The sequence below is a fragment of the Photinus pyralis genome, unplaced genomic scaffold (assembly GCF_008802855.1).
Source record: "Photinus pyralis isolate 1611_PpyrPB1 unplaced genomic scaffold, Ppyr1.3 Ppyr1.4_LG2, whole genome shotgun sequence".
Classification (NCBI taxonomy): domain Eukaryota; kingdom Metazoa; phylum Arthropoda; class Insecta; order Coleoptera; family Lampyridae; genus Photinus; species Photinus pyralis.
Genome location: NW_022170403.1, coordinates 32,327,017 through 32,337,284, shown reverse-complemented (window position 1 = coordinate 32,337,284; position 10,268 = coordinate 32,327,017).

Here is a 10,268-nt window from a genome sequence, read left to right as displayed (position 1 = left end):
TCCGATATAAGGTAAGCCCAAGATTGCCGAAAAAGTGAAAGTTCCCTGAAACTACTGTAACGGAAACGCTCCAGACATGACGTCGCCTTTGGCGCTCTGGAATTTTCTACGCGCGCGATAGTGGGTTTTGTGTAGGAATATTCGAGACTGTATGCGAATGTTCGGGACTTACATTGCTTGCGTGTATAAATGGTTGCGGACCGAACATCGCGGAAGTCTACTACCGAACGAGATCGAATACAGATGAAACATAGAGCGCGGAAATATAAATTGCGAAGTGTGTGATATAAATAATCGATACAAATTGTACAGTTTTTATAGTGTTTTAGTTTTGTTTAATAAATATTGATGTAAATCGAACCCGAATTTATAAATCACGTTACATTGGTGTCAGAAGTGGGATGGTGGAGAGAATGAATCGAACGATGGGTAAATATCTTTCAAAAGTCGTGGCAGAACATCAGAAAAATTGGGACCAGTACCTTCACCTGTTCCTTATGGCATATCGATCAGCCGTCAACGAGACCACGGGTCAGACTCCTGCCTGCCTTATGTTGGGTCGTGAACTACGCCTTCCATGTGACCTCGAGTTTGGGCGTAAACCCCATGAAGAATATGTCGCAGGTGAAAATTATGTTGACCAACTAAAGGCGAAGATGAACGACATTCACGACTTGGCTAGAAGTCATATTCAGATTGCCAGCGATCGCATGAAAAATCAATACAACCTCCGCTCGGCCAATGAAACTTTTGAAGTTGGAGATCTGATATGGCTGCACAATCCACAGAGGCGAAGAGGTCTTTCTCCCAAGCTACAAAGACAATGGGAAGGTCCGTATGAGGTGATCAAGAAAATAAATGACGTGATATATCGTATCAGAATGAACCACCGGAAACCGAAAGTTGTCCACATTAATCGACTCGCACGATATGCCGGATCCAACAACAACGAAGAAGTTAGAGGTATTCGAGAAGAGGAACGCAGCTTTGGGATCGAGCCAAACTTTAACGATTTTATGTCAAATTACGCCCGGCGGAAGAAAGCTCGATTTGGCGTTACTCAGGAAATTTGTCAAAATATTTTTGAGCTTCCGGTTAACGTTTCCATCGCCCATTGTGTCGCCGAAGACCTTCGCATGGGTAGAGGTATAGCTTCCGTATTCCGGAAAAGATTTGGAAGAATAGACGAGTTGATACAGCAAAGACCACGAGTGGGTAAAGTACTGCGCTTGGAAGATAGTCAACGCTCTTTGTTCTACTTCGTTTCAAAGAAAACGTCAGAAGGCAAACCCACCTATGAAAACCTCTGGTCTGCTTTAAAAAGCTTAAAGAAACTCATGGCATACTATGACATAAATAGCTTGGCGATCCCGAAGATTGGATGTGGTTTAGACGGGTTGGACTGGAAGATAGTGCGAACCATGATCGAAGTGATTTTTAGAAACACTAGCGTTCGAATTACAGTATGCTGCTTCAACCCACAGGGGACGACCGTCCGCAAAACTGTGGACTGTTACCTTTTCAAGAAAGGTGTTTGTCGAGCAGGCTCTGACTGCAGATTCCGACACGAGGCATTAAAAAGTAATACTAATGCAGTTTCTGAACGAGACGTCCAGAATTAAGAAGGGGACAGTGTAACGGAAACGCTCCAGACATGACGTCGCCTTTGGCGCTCTGGAATTTTGTACGCGCGCGATAGTGGGATTTGTGTAGGAATATTCGAGACTGTATGCGAATGTTCGGGACTTACATTGCTTGCGTGTATAAATGGTTGCGGACCGAACATCGCGGAAGTCTACTACCGAACGAGATCGAGTACAGATGAAACATAGAGCGCGGAAATATAAATTGCGAAGTGTGTGATATAAATAGTCGATACAAATTGTACAGTTTTTATAGTGTTTTAGTTTTGTTTAATAAATATTGATATAAATCGAACCCGAATTTATAAATCACGTTACACTACATTCCGGAACTTTTGCCTACTGAGCTACTGCTCTTTGTAGCAAGGAAGAAACTTATAGTCAATTCTGTACCTATCTACAAGTTCTAATTTTTGCTACACAACATAAATAATTTTTTTAAGTAGTTAGGTGCAATGGATATGAAATCCGTTGTACCGCTGAGTGAATATTTAATTACTCAATGGTTGTACTAAATCATATCATTGAATAAAAATAGTGTTTTTATTCAATGATCATATACAGCTCTGCAACTTTTCCTGCCTGTGACGTTTTCCTTTATGATCTCACGTGAGATCGGCCATAAAAACACGCACGAGTTCGCCAACAAGCATATTAGTTGTAGGGTCTAGTCATTACACGGGGGATGACAAGAATTAGAGTTACATTATCAGTAAATTTAATTTCGTTAACCATTTCTTATAGAAAGGACTACCCTCTTATAACAAAATATTGTAGTTCGGTGTATAAACACAAATAGAGCTTTTCTTAGAAAACGGATGGACTTTTTATCGGCAAAATGACGTCACATCCCGACCTAACCTGGGTCAACAGCACCCACATTGAGATATATTGCACACCACCGCCCCCTCACATGTGCCTTTTGCGAGACCAACGAATACGTGGTTTATTTTAGTGCAACAGATACTTTCGGTTTTCGATAAAAGTGAGCTTTACAAGTTCGTTTTACGAAACGACGTATTTTACTATAAATTTGATTGTTACGTTTCCACAAAATATTCAAACTTCTTTCGCCCTTTAATAAACTGAAAACCGCCCGGTGCATAAAAGCAAGTGTTTTCTTGGAAAAATTAAGATTTATGGCACCAGTAGGAAATGAAAAACTCAGCATTTGTTTAGGAAGTGCTATGAACTGTTGAATATAAATTAATGCTCGACTCCATCAATGAGATGTAGATCTTTCCGAGTACTTTCGGATTAAGCTTTGACTGATAATAGTATACCTAATAATAAAAATGCTTATTTTTTGGATTAGAATATAAATTTACAACAGGAACATAAACCACTGCCAGAACTGGGAGAACCAAACCAGAAACGCGCCGAAAAATTTTTGCCACTTTCTCTTTCGTCCTTCATCTTTCTGCTCTCGCCTTAATCGGTCCTCGATAACGGTGAGAACTAGGACTTCCGGTTATTTATATTTGCTGAGATTCTAAAGGCGTGCCGTAAGAAATTCGGAAAATCGATTCTCTTCAAGGATTTCCCAGGTGAAAGACCGATTACCGGTTCAAAAGGATGTAGGTAGTTTAATGAGTAGTAAAGCTTTTCCACGTGAATTTATTAAAACAATCTGACATCAAATCAAGTATAGTACAAAAAGCAAAAAATATGAAATATAAAGGGTTGTGTTTATTTTTGGTCAAACTTTAATGCAGACTTTTGCAAATTAGTGCACATGGAATGTAGATCTGGGGCAATTTTTTTGGGTATAACGCAGCTTAAACTATTACAATGAAGCATTTGTTTTTCACGTCTTTTACAAGTCCAAGGTTTATTTGTTGTTCTGCCAAGAACTCTGCAGGGAAAAATTTCCAAAAAGTTTTAATGCGTTATTTTTATGTTTAAAGGTTCCCAGAGACACCCCAAAAGAAGAAGATTTGATCACAGAAACGAAACGAAACTCGAGAACTAAAGGGCGAGTATCTTAAAGTTCATTTTTAGGGATCGAATTTTCCTGAAAATGAATTTTCTATGGATTATACTTTTGGAAGTGTTCCGGTAGAGGCGAATTCCTTTTGAAGCAAAAAAAGGGAGGTGAATCTTCCTGCGCCTAATCCTTCAGAAAGGAATCTTCCGATGACGAATCTTCGTGGAGGCGAATATATTGGGAACGAGGCTTCGAGGGCAGGCACTAGCCAGGGGGTGGCCAGACGCGGTTCACCCTCACCTAGAATATACGAACTTCTAGGAGAGCGAATGTCCCGGGATTAATCCCTACCGAGGTGAATGTAGTGGAAGAATTTAATAGTGCACTCTCTTGGGATACTTGGTTAAGTACATACAAAAAAATCGACCCCTTCGAAATTTTCACCAAAAGATTCAGTTTTAGAAGATTCGCTCCGGAAAATTTGACACCTGAAATTTTCGTCCAGAGCTGGGCAGTATTCGATTTTGTAAATACTTTTTAGTATTCAAATCCTTTAAAGTATTCAAATACTTTGTAATTAAATACTTTTATGGAAGCAGTATTTGTATTTGTAACTCAAATATTTTCACAAATATTTAGTATTCGAATATTATTTGAATACTTAACCTTCCTTTTTATAGTTATAGACTAGAAACCAATTTCGAAAGAAAATTCAAAGGCCTGTAACTTTTGAACTAGTAGCCCAATCTTGGAACTGTTTGAAATTATGGATTCTACAGGCCACATTTTATAAGAAAATATTTTTTCCCGGCCGATCTGAGAAAATTTTTTTTTCGGGGCTCAAAAAAAGGCAGTGTATAACCTTCCTTTTTTACCAAAAATCGACTACACCAAAATTTCTCGGGAAAACACTTTTACTTATTAATTTTGGGGCGTAGAATCCAAAACAATTCGTACTTTTTCGATCAGACTTCTCAATAAAAAGTTGTAGAGTAGATACCAATTTCGAAAGAAAATTCAAAGGGCTGTAACTTTTGAACCAGTAGCCCAATCTTGGGACTGTTTGAAATTGTGGATTCTACAGGCCACATTCTATAAGGAAATTTTGCTTCCGGGTCGATCTGAGACAATATTTTTTTCGGGCCTCAAAAAAAGGCAGTGTATAACCTTCCTTTTTTACCAAAAATCGACTGCACCAAAATTTCTTGGGAAAACACTTTTTCTTATTAATTTTGGTGCGTAGAATCCAAAACAATTCGTACTTTTTCAATTAGACTTCTCAATCAAAAGTTACCTATGGACTAGAAACCAATTCCGAAAGAAAATTCAAAGAGCTGTAACTTTTGAACTAGTAGCCCAATCTTGGAACTGTTCCAAAATCGCTAGGATTAATTTCAGAAAGGCGTACGTATCATGTGCACGACGCTTTGAAAACTGGTACACGTATTCTTAAGGATATAACTGGTATAAGAAAGGTCCTGGTAGGTACCTCCTATATAATAATATAATAATAATAATAATAATACGCTTTTACTCCCCTTAAATTTGTATATAACAATAGAAATATAAAAAAAGCTAACCCCATACAAAGTATAACTTGTTTTTTTAAGTAGTATTAAGACTTTTATCTAGTATAGATACTATTTTAAATTTTTAATGTATTTGAGTGACAAGTATTTGAATACTTTTTACTGTATTCGAATACTTTTCAAAGTATTTCAATACTTTTTATAGTATTCGAATACCTTTCATAGTATTAGAATACTTTTGAAAGTATTCGAATACATTCCAAAGTATTTGAATACTTATTTTTTTAAGTATTTATTTGAATACTGTTCAATGTATCTGTATCTAGTATTCGCTTGTGCTGGACGTAAAAGTATTTAGTATTCAAATACCTTTGATTTGTGTAAAGTATTTACTATTTAGTATTCAAATACTTTTTGAAAGTATTCTGCCCAGCTCTGTTTTCGTCCCAAGAAAAATTTGCCCCAGCCGGAATGCTCTTTCCCAAGGAAACTGCTTCAACGAAAATTTACGATCGGGAAATCTTGACCCCAAAAACCTAAAAAAAACTGGCGTTCGTTTCAATTTTTTTCAAAATTCCTTTCAGAATATTTTCCATCAGAAACCTGCGCCCTCGGAAAATTCGGCTTCGATTTTTTTCCTCGTGGAAAAATTCTCCTTGTGCAGAATTTGGAAGTATAGAGCAATGTCTACATTGGATTCTTTTAGAGGTGTAAGAATTTTCTGATGGGGCTGAAATTTCGGCACAGTTTTTTGGGGTTGAGCTCTCCCAACACGAATTTTTTCTTGGAACGGTTCAAGCGAGTATTCCGGACAGCGGAAAACTGCTTAAGGTTAAACCTTCTGAATTTTTATTAGAACAAATTTCCCTAGCGACAAGCTCCATGAATTGCGAGGGTTCTTTAGTGCAAACGTTCTTGATCGAGCTTTTTTTGGGACAAATAAAATCCTAGAAACCGTTCGGGGGCAAATATTGCAAGAGAGAATTTTCGTAAGTCACGTATCCAGTGATGAAGTTGTATCCGCCCTTATGATTTGCATACCAATAACTATACAGTAGGGGGCAAAACCACATTCTAGGTATGACTCAACCCTGCCTGACCACCCCCTGGCTACGAGCCTGTGCGACCGAAAAAGCTAACCTCCTAGGGGCTTTGAGTATGTTTGATCTCTGAAACCAAACCCATCTCTTTGCTCCAAAATTCTACACCTCTCCGGTCTCTTAATGATTCGCCGAATGACATGAAATAAGTTATTACCTTATACTTAATTTTTTTCTGTTTATTTGCGTACATTACAACTGGAACTTTATTTTCCATATTTATTTGTAACTTAAACGAAATGTCGAGAAGGAATTTCAAATGAAACATAATCGAACGACAGGAGATCATTTACATCACGCAATGAGTAAGTATTGTCCACTCATAATTTAGAATTGGTTTTGTCTGTTCGCATTGCATGGCATGTAGTTCTCTTGTCCGGACGCTTCGAAGGGAGCGTCATATTCAGTTAATTTAAAAGGTAGGGTTTGCAAACTGCATCGGTTTAGGGCGAAAGGTCAGATGTGTGCTTCCTGTAAGGGGTGTCTTAAAAATGTAGAGGGTTAAACGGATGGCCTAAGATTTTACTAATACCGGGAAGAAAGAAAGAGAGACCCTTGGGACAGTTGGTTGAAGGAAGTCTAACGCTTTTGCTTTGCATCCGGTAGGACACTTGGCAGTTTAAATGATGTGTTACATCTGAATTTCTTAAAAAATATATAAATAAGCATTCGAAAGACAAAAATTTAATTTTTAGCCAACCCGACAGCTGGCGAATCGATTACGTTCGCGTCCATTAACCGTTTTGCCTAAATGTAAATTTCGAAAATGTATAACATTATACAAATTGCATTCAAATCAGTTTTATATAATAAAATACCCCTGCTTAGGGTAGAGGGTAAAAGTATAGTTCACGATGGCGGTTGCATTGTACGTGGTAACCCTATAGAAAAAGCTTTTTCGTTGAAAAGATGGCTTTTGAATGTATAAAGTTTGTGTTTGTATTATTGCGGAAACTGAAATTAGTAAATAGGTACTCTTTGCATGTTATAATAGCACAATAATTTTAATTAAATTACTATTGTTCGATTTATATTTATATGCGAAGTAATCAGGTAAAGATAGTAAAAATGGGCGGATTTATACCATTCGAACTGTATTTTTTCAATAATTCAATAAAAATCACATTTTGGTGGAATTTTGTTTCATTCAGACATGGGTTCAAAGCTCAATTGCTAAATTTTGATGTGGTATAGGTAACTTTAATAAGACTGCTTATTTTGACGGACAATCATACGCCTTATTATGTGAAATTTTACTTGCAGTTGATGCAGAGGAATACTTGCTCGCTAAGAACCTGTTTCAAAGGGCAATGAATATTCAGAACCGTTCGATTTCAAATGACCAAGATTAGGAAACCTCGTAGAAATAGCTTTCAAATTAAGATTCCATTCTATTTCTGGAATAAATTCGGCATGGTAAATTCAGCTCCAAAAATTTACTTGGGTTTTCGAGAGAGGCAAATTTGAATGTCAGTAAGACATTAGATTAGCTTTTTTCCGAAATCTACCATAAGAGTATTAGGGACACTAGGAAAATAGCTATGGGTTCTTTGCTCGGGATATGGACAGTGGTTAGTTACTCTTCTTTTACTGAGGGGTATTCCATACCACCCAGACACCCTGGTACTACGATTTATTTCCAAAAACTATCAGAAAATTCTTGAATGCTGAACTCTCTTGTAGTAATGTGCTGTACCGGGCGACTTGGAGGGTATAGAATACCCGACCCCCCAGTATGCGAAAATGCGATCACCTTTTTTCAAAAATTACGATAATAACGTTAGGGACAATTGGAAAATGTCGCCCTTCTTTTGCTCTGGAGGGTATTTCCCCCCCCCCATTTCCCTCCGGCACTAATGTTCCTTTCTCGAACAACTATCATCTGTCAGCTGTTCAATATGAAACTCAGAGCATTACCATTAAAACCCAAGAAAATGAAAAGTGAACTAACTATAATTAGGTGCTAATTAAGTGTCCTATTCCCGAATTAAATGCTCCTTTTTTTAAAAATTATGACATGTTCTGCCAGGTTCATACAAACTGAACGTTATGAGGAAATTACTGCCCTTCAAATTCAAAAAGACGTTGTGTACTGTCACTTTTCTTCCTCGTCATTGCATTTTAATCCTTCTGGGAGAAAAAGTGACACTTTAGACCCTTAAACGAATGACAAAACACGTTCATTTACTCCACGGAGTACAAAAAAGAAAGTTTGAATCCGGTAATAGTTTTACTTTTATATTCCAAGTGCCTGTAGGTATACTAAATTTCATTCAAATACTTTCGTAAATAAGAAAGTTAGCATTGCGCATGCGCAAAACAATATTTTTACAACGTTGTCTGTTTTACTTATATTCGTAGTGTCATAGTTTTATTTAAATATCTTCATAAATAAAAAAGTTAGCCTCGCACATGCGTGAAACGAAATTTTTGACCCTGCGCATGCGCAAAACTACAAAATTGGGTACGCACGGGATGCTTGTACCAAGCCCTTTCAAATGAGCCCCATACACAATTTATTTCGCAGTTACTAATTTTTAATTTCATTTGATCTTAATACAATATTCAAGAATTACGTTTTTAATAATAATAATAATAATAATAATAATAATAATAATAATAATTTATTGCCCTACAGATTACAAAATCCAATTACAGGACAATTTAATCAAAATTAAAGTGGTGTACAAAATTGTTAGAAGTAAATGACATAAAATATCAAAGATACACGTAAGAAAAAAAAACAAGAAAAATTATACAATAATAATAATACTAATGGAAATTACTAAATAACATTCTAAGCAAAATCAAATACCAATTTCTGCTAGGACGTCGCATAGAGGACTATGATGAACATCAATATGTTTCGATAAACTATTAAAAATTCTAATGGTATGGTATGAAGGCGATTTAATTAACATATTAGTATGGGGAGTAGATTGATAAAATGTTACAATATTTCTCGAAGAACGAGATGGAACATGACAGTTTATAAGTGAAAGTAAATAAGGACAATCAATTAAATTATGTAATAAATTGTACAAAAAAGAGATACAAATTTCACAACGTCTGCGTTCTAGGGATTTAAGGAAAAAAACGTGAAAGCAAACGTTGTTGGCTATAACCTCGTGGGGGATACTGATGATCAATTCTATAAACTAAAGATTTTAAGAATTTGCGTTGTACATATTCAAGCTTATCTTTCTGGTATTTTACAATGGGATTCCACATTATAGCACAATATTCCAGTCTCGAGCGAACTAAAGAATAGTATAAGGTCTTCAACGTTGTAATATTGGTGAAAGATTTACAATTTCTTAAAATAAAACCAAGGGTCGAGATGGCTTGTTTAGCGATATTATCAATGTGTTTTGAAAATGCAAGACCAGCATCGAAGGTTACACCTAAATCCTTAATACTATTTGTTTTAACCAGTGTAGCAGTATTAATGTTGTATTCAAAGTCAATGGGCGTGACCCTACGGGAGTAGGTGACTACTGTACATTTATTGATGTTTAATGGTAACCTATTTAAATCACACCACTCACTAAGAATGTCCAGTTGACGTTGAAGGTGCACACAGTCGTGTATAGTTGCAATAGTAGAAAAGATTTTAAAATCGTCAGCAAACAGTAAACTACCACAATTAGTAATTTTTTCCGGCAAATCATTAATAAAAATTAAAAATAAGAGAGGTCCCAAATTGGACCCCTGAGGTACTCCAGTTATATAAGACGAAACGAAATTGTTATAAGTTATCTGTTGGTATCGATTTTGCAAATAGCTCTTAACCAGAAGTTGTAAAGAAACATCAAAACCAAAGTCATCTAATTTTGCTAAGATAATGTCATGAGCAATTGAATCAAAAGCCTTGGCAAAATCAGTGTAGATACAATCTACCTGCCCACGATTGTCAAGTACAGTCTCTATAAATTGGGTAATGCAGGTCAGGTTAGTGGCCGTGGATCTGTGCTTTATGAACCCATGTTGAGCTGGAGAGATAAATCTTATCACAGATGGATAAATTCTACCGTATAACACTTTCTCATACACCTTGGCGAAGGTATTT